We start from the raw sequence: 6,778 nt of genomic DNA, 5'->3' as shown, positions 1-6,778 counted from the left end.
ATGTGATTCGGTGAGATAGCTGTGGCTGTTGAAATGTTAAACTTGAAATGTAACTTGCTAGTGTTGTGGGAAATATATTATTTTACTGTTATTGTACTAACTGCACAAAAACGGGATTTGATTTGAGATGGGAAATGTTACAATTACTTCTTAGGGACTGATCGTTATTTATCAAAGGTTGGTATGGTGCAAAAAAGGGGGGGGGGTCATTTAACTATTTTTTGAGCCTGAGGGGGGGATATGTTTATTTTTATTTTGGCTTGGGGGGGGGGGGGGGGGTTGTACAACTTTATTTAGCTGAATTTTGTATTAAAAAATGTTTTGATTATTTTGTTTTTCATAGTGTTTCAATTTCACTCATATCTATCTATATAAAGTTTACCCTGTGTGGCGAGTGTACTTGGTATCTTCCATGTGTGCGCAACTGCGCATACAAATAGAACAGATCTACAAGCTAACAACGTGTTGCTTGGTGACTGTTAGCTTGTAGATCTGTTCTACCACCAAAGGTCCCTCCCCCGGCCGCTGATGTAGTTTGCCCCGTCTGACTTGTAGCAACTTCAAAACAGCGCGGGACAGATTGATTCTGCGTTCATAACATTTCCAGTAGAAAAAGTGAAAAATGTTTCAAGCTATGAACCGCAATGTTTGAATTGCGGGCCAGCAGCAAGAGCCAAGAGCTAGTGTTGTCGGTCAGAGAGGAGGAAGGCGAGGAGCAGCAGGTTGACAGCACCGCTGTTGAGGTTGCGGTGGTGTGAGGTGTCTCGGTGAAACCCAGCTCTGGAAATATCCTCTTTAATGAAACTGCGGGTGCTACCCCCATCTAATAGGCACCTGGCTACTTGGCTTTGCGTTGGTGCATCTATCCTTAATGGTAGCTGTCTGCAGTAATACTATTGTCAGAGTTGCTTGCTACACTACTAACTGCATCTGCAACACTGTGGTCAGCCTGTCTGTCGTTGCCGTGGTCGGCGCGTCTATCATGCGCTGTATATTGACTGGCTGTTTGATTGCAAACTGTTTTGTGGTGTCTGCGCCCGCACTCTTCAGAGTGAATGCCCTGCGTTCTACAATTACGCGTGACATGCAGCCTGCCTAGCATTTTAATGGCATTGTCATAATTCTGGTCTGATAAAGCCAATCCCGCGACTACATAGCCGCTCTGCCACTTAAGAATACTCACTTTAAATATGTGAATTTATCAGACTTACTGAGACTCGTGTTTTTGTCTATTGCTGTCTCAAATTGACTCCAAAAGCTTTGCCATTGACTCACATCTCCAGTGAACTTCTCCATGGTCAGTTTAGGCAGTTTGACGGTAGATCTAAAAGCATGCAGCTGTCATGTGCATCTTTGCGCACTCGCATTGCAATGGTGGATTGGTGGTGTGTGCGTCACAGTAGCCTACTTGTGTTTTGTTCGCGGTGCCATGTACTTTTGTCTGCGTATGTGGTTGTAATAGATTAAAGAAAGAGTTACACTATTCGGTGGTGCCTGGCTGGCTAAATCAGCCGAGCAGGCAGTTGAACGTTGGTGTTGCGCAAATTGTGCTTTTCTCTGTGGAGTATGACGCTGTAGTATTATGGTATGCGACTGCGTGACATATTTATTTAGCATTCATTCATTTTCATCATCCTGGGCTTGGGCACAGAGGCGAGGGGTGCCCACTGCCTTGGCAGCTTTGCTATAGAATGACTTTACGCACGAGGCTCACCTCAAAAATAGCCAATCTAAGCTCACAAATTTGTGTCGCGTCATCAGCGTGTTTTTGTGAGCTTGTAGGTGCTATTTAAATCTTTAGTTGGAAGAATGCAATGGCATATCATCATTGTTGAGTGTTGACCATAATGTAATGACGGATATGGAACCAAATGAACCCCAGACGGCAGCTGCCTAATAAACGATCAGCGTTTACTTTATGCTGCTATACTGTTGGTGTGAATATAAAATAAATATAGTCTATGGTGTTTGGGGGGGGGGGGGGGGGTGTCATATATATTCGTCCAGTCCCTGAGGGGGGGTCCTGAAAAAATATTTGGAGGCTGGGGGGGGGGATGAGGAAAAATAAAAAAATGAAATCACATCTGCACCCCCCCCCCCCTGGTGGATAAATAACGATCAGCCCCTTATGGTGCAAATGCATTTTAAAGGTGCATTCCACATGTTTTGGTCATAAATGCTAAATGACAGGAGCTATTATATTATCAGTATGTGTTAAACACAGTGAGAGTTAATTAGTGCCTTTGTGTGCTGTATTATGACAGAATAGCACTATGTGTATTTTATTTTGCACTAAAATGTAATTTTGAGTTCATGATTAATAATAATAATAATAATTTATTTGATATTTTTGTATGTTGATATAATGGTTAAACTGAAGCAGTTTAATACTTTTATTTTGTATTCAACCAGTTATTGGTTAAAAATATGCCAAGCATATGTGACCAGTATCCCTGGAGACCCAGTAACCCTGGAGACCTAGTTGATGGCGAGCTACCCAGTTTGATGATTCCAGGACCCAGATCTGCATCAACCACGTTCTCAGACGGCAGACGGCCGGTCTGTTGATGGTAGGATTGTGCCAGTCACCCGACTGGTGCTGACCCGAACGCGTGAATTAAGAGTGCACTCCAACGAACATTGATCACATAGACCCAGTCTGTGTGGAACTCAGGATCATAGTCAGACCTGATCAGTCTGATCCCAACGAACTATTGACTATTGACTTTGGACCCAATAGCCTACTGACAGAGCTCTAAAAGTGACGACTTCACTTAAAGACATTTATTTTCTATTTTTATTTTGGGTGTTATTGTTTGCCGGCTAATGTACCATTGTTTATATGTATTTCATGTGCACTATATGCAGCTGCTTAAATACTAAAAGGGTGCCAAAGAGGTTACTCAACAAAAGTTACTGTGTCGTCTGATGTGTCACTGTGGTCATTGTACATCGAACATAACAGCTTTAACGGACCTAGAACAAAGCGTCCACCGTAATACGCAGAGTGGGGTACAGGTGGGGGTTGCACTTCCACAGCTGAATAATAATAAACCAATCATCCCGGCCATTTCACTGATATGGATATGAAGCATTGACTGAAGGTGGAAATGTACAAATCTACCCAAAGAGTAACACAATAAGCGCTAGAAACGAGTCAAACAACCCAGAGACTACATTTCCGGGTAGGCCGGGTGGTTGCAGCTGCCCATTGCACAACAGAAACTGACATGTTAATTAAGTTTTTTTTTGTATTTTTATTGATATTTAATGTTTCATGGTTACTACGAGTCGAGTCACTGCCAGCTGAGCTTACGTCAACGAGGAATCTCAGGAACACAATGTGTTGACAGCTGGGCGTGACGTATATTAGCAGCGACATTGCTTTCATACCCTTGTAAGTTCAAGGCCTTTGCGGCCACATTAATTCCATTTTCTCCAGAAACTGGCTGTATCAAATATGAATGGACATCATTAACGACGTACAGCCACCCCCCTGACAGGAAGGCCAGGATGATCTGTTTTATTTTTCAAACACAGATCGTATATAAAGCGACCAAACTGAGGATTTCAATGCAAATAAAAAAATACATGCACCTGTGGACCCTCTACTGAAAGTGATGTCAGACTTCGGTGCTCTATTAGTAGTTATTTTAAGATATCCATTGATTAGACCATATCCCCCCCATTACCGCTCTGCTTGTCTGTGTTTCTAAGGGTCCATATGTTTCCCAACTGTCACTCAGCTGGAGATCCCCTGGTACGCCCTCAAGGACCCCTTTGGGGCCCAGGACCCCACATTGAGAACCACTAACTTATGATTCAGCCACTGCATTAATCTTCCCAACGCCTTCGCCCACTCATTTTTCCCAGCTTGCATCTTGATGAACATCTAAAGGATTGTGGAGAGGATGGGGTGGGGGGAGGGCCACCCCCCCCTGCTGGGTGAGGTCAGGACTGAGGGTGGGAAAGCTGATGCCAGAACCCGCCGCCTGTGGATCTCTATCTGATTACCTTCCTTAATCAAGAGGCAGGACTGCCGCATCCTGTCGCATACCGCTGCACATTTCTCACGGCAGAGGCCGTGTTGCTCGGGAGACGTCGCAAGGTCACGTGGGTTGCTTAATTGCTCTTGTAGACCTCCACTAATAGTCAATTAAACAGAGTTAATGGCCATTCATATGGGTAATGTTCTGTATGGTATCGGTTTCCAAACCTTTTAATTGATACTGTTTGTTACTTTAATAGCCGCAATTAGGGGATAGGAGAGACAGGGATGTGTGTACCCGCCACAAGGAACGCAGTGCATTAGATGTGCATGGATACTTGGCATATGTGTACACATGCCTGTGCACCTGGAGTACCTGCACATAGGTTTGTGTGTCCGTGTAATGCTGCATTCACATGGGCTCAGGCAGACAGCAAACAGCACCACCTGCTGGACACCATGGCAAAGTAAAAAAGAAAATCCGATTGAACGAAAGGAGACAAAATGAAAACGCGTGTGCAAAAGGCGTATTTGCTGTGCTGAGTAGTGTTCAACTAAAACAATTTACTTCTGATTGTCGATGTAGACCTTTATTGTGCTGCTTGTGTGCTTTTTATTTTCTTTTCTGCTGAGATTTGTCCCGTGAAATGGAAGTACCTAACATCCGGTTCTAGATTCCGTCCGGTGCTACGGTAACAGGATAACATATTTGCCTTCTGCCTTATGCTATACCGTCGCTGGTTCTGACTGCCGGGCTGCCATGCAGTCATGTCCAGTTCAAAAGTCAAAGTCTTACAATTTGTCACACACGTTACCGCAGTGAAATTTGTTCTCCACATTGACCAATCTCTTGGAGTGGTGAGCCGCAGCCGTTCCGTGTTCGGGAATCATTTGAATTGTGAGTGCCAAGAAGCAGGGAGGCATTGGGTCCCATTTTTACAGTCTTTATTGGTATGACCCGGACGGGGATCGAGCCCCCGACCTCCCAGTTTCAGGGCGGACACTCTAACCACAACGCCACTGCCACCCTGCTCCTGTCCTGCGTCCACTAAAATCACTTCCGGTTTGCCTGAGCCCATGTGAATGCAGAATAAGAGAGAGAAGGAGATGCATGCAAACAAACAGAGGAAATCTGGGAGTGGATCTGTTGCAACACTGAGTTCAATCCATACCAGGGCGTCTCTCACTGATGAGGTATTCGACGCTCTCTGCTCCCCGCGTTAAAGTCACAGGAAGTTTGAAAAGTGACTTCTCAGCAGCAAATCTTTGCCTTAATCAATATTCTCCGAGCAATCACCTGCGAGGAAGGGGATTGGCCGCTCAGCGGGGGGAACTCTTGCAGAGAATGAGGCAGAGAGAGAGGAGAGAACCGGGGGGAAAAGCAATCGCTCCAGCAGGGCAGATCATCAGAGAGCAGTGAAACTTGGAAGGAATATTGAGAGGCGCGCGGCGGAGAGGAAAACAGTGGACTTAAACCACAAGACAAAGACAGTGGTTCAGAGAGTTTACGGAGGACTGGGAGAAGGAAAACATTAGTCCGGCAGCCAGGGGTGGAGTGGGAAATTTGGTATACTTTTTTTTTTATTGGCCTAAAATATTGTCTATAGTCGGGGGCTTTAAGATATGGGCCGAAAAAGGGATTAAACAATGGAAGGATGTTTTTGACAGAAGGGGAATCTACTCTCTTTTGATGAACTAGCTGTTAAATACAATTTACCTCGTACACACTTCAAGTATTTACAACTCAGAAGCTTTATAGGGGTTAAACAGGTGAACTCTTTGACACTCCCGCCGCTGTCAATAATAGAGAGAGCTTATCAGAAACCCCTTTAATATTTTGTGCTTGTGATCCACAGGTCCAGGGTTCAAATCCCACATTAGTCATGTGGCTTTGCACATTGACTTTCAGAAGGACAACTTTAAAGCAGCACAGAAATTCCCCATGATTGTGTGCCTCAGTGGCCCAACAGGTAAGTCAGATGATATCCATAGTATACCTAATAGAAGTGTGCCGGTTCAAACCCCGGCATACTCAAATCACAGACAGTGGATAATTGATATCCATAGATCACCGACGCTGTCCATATCCATATCCTAGTAGAAGTATGCCGGCCTCATACTCCTAGTAGGTAGGACCGTAGCAGTGTGTGCAGTTAAGAGCCCTGGTGGATAAATCAGATAATATCCATAGAATACCTAGTAGAAGTCTGCCGGTTCAAACCCGACATAGAATGGTGCTGGTTCAAATCACCATCACCTAGAGTAGGTATGACTGTGTGCCGTTAAGTGGCCCGGTGGATAAATCAGGCAGGAGGAGAGTAGATGAGGGGGGTCAGGCAGGAGGAGAGTAGGTGACGGGGCCCCAGGCAGGAGGTGAGTAGGCTAGTTGTCCCCAGGCAGTAGGAGAGGCGGCCCCAGGCAGGAGGAGAGTAGGTGAGGGGTGGTCAGGCAGGAGGAGAGTAGGCGAGGGGGGCCCAGGCAGGAGGAGAGTAGCTGAGGGGGACCCCAGGCAGGAGGAGAGTAGGCGAGGGGGAGTCAGGCAGGAGGAGAGTAGGCGAACATGTCCACTGTAAGATGAACCTAAATAGGTTTGAATGGGGTTTCTAGGCGTAAGTATGTAGGACTAGTAGCATGCCAAAGTTTGTGCTATTGCCATTGAGAATGCATTGGGCGATTAAGTTAAATAACTCAGAAACTACAAAGCATTTCAAAGTAAAAAGTTCCAGCATGTGTCTCCACAGTAAGCTGAATAATAAAACGTGTGAATCGGGTTTCTAGGTGAAAGTGCTT

This window comes from Protomyctophum parallelum (genome assembly GCF_964188405.1).
Source record: "Protomyctophum parallelum genome assembly, chromosome: 14".
Classification (NCBI taxonomy): Eukaryota; Metazoa; Chordata; class Actinopteri; order Myctophiformes; family Myctophidae; genus Protomyctophum; species Protomyctophum parallelum.
Note: the sequence above shows the minus strand (reverse complement) of the source record.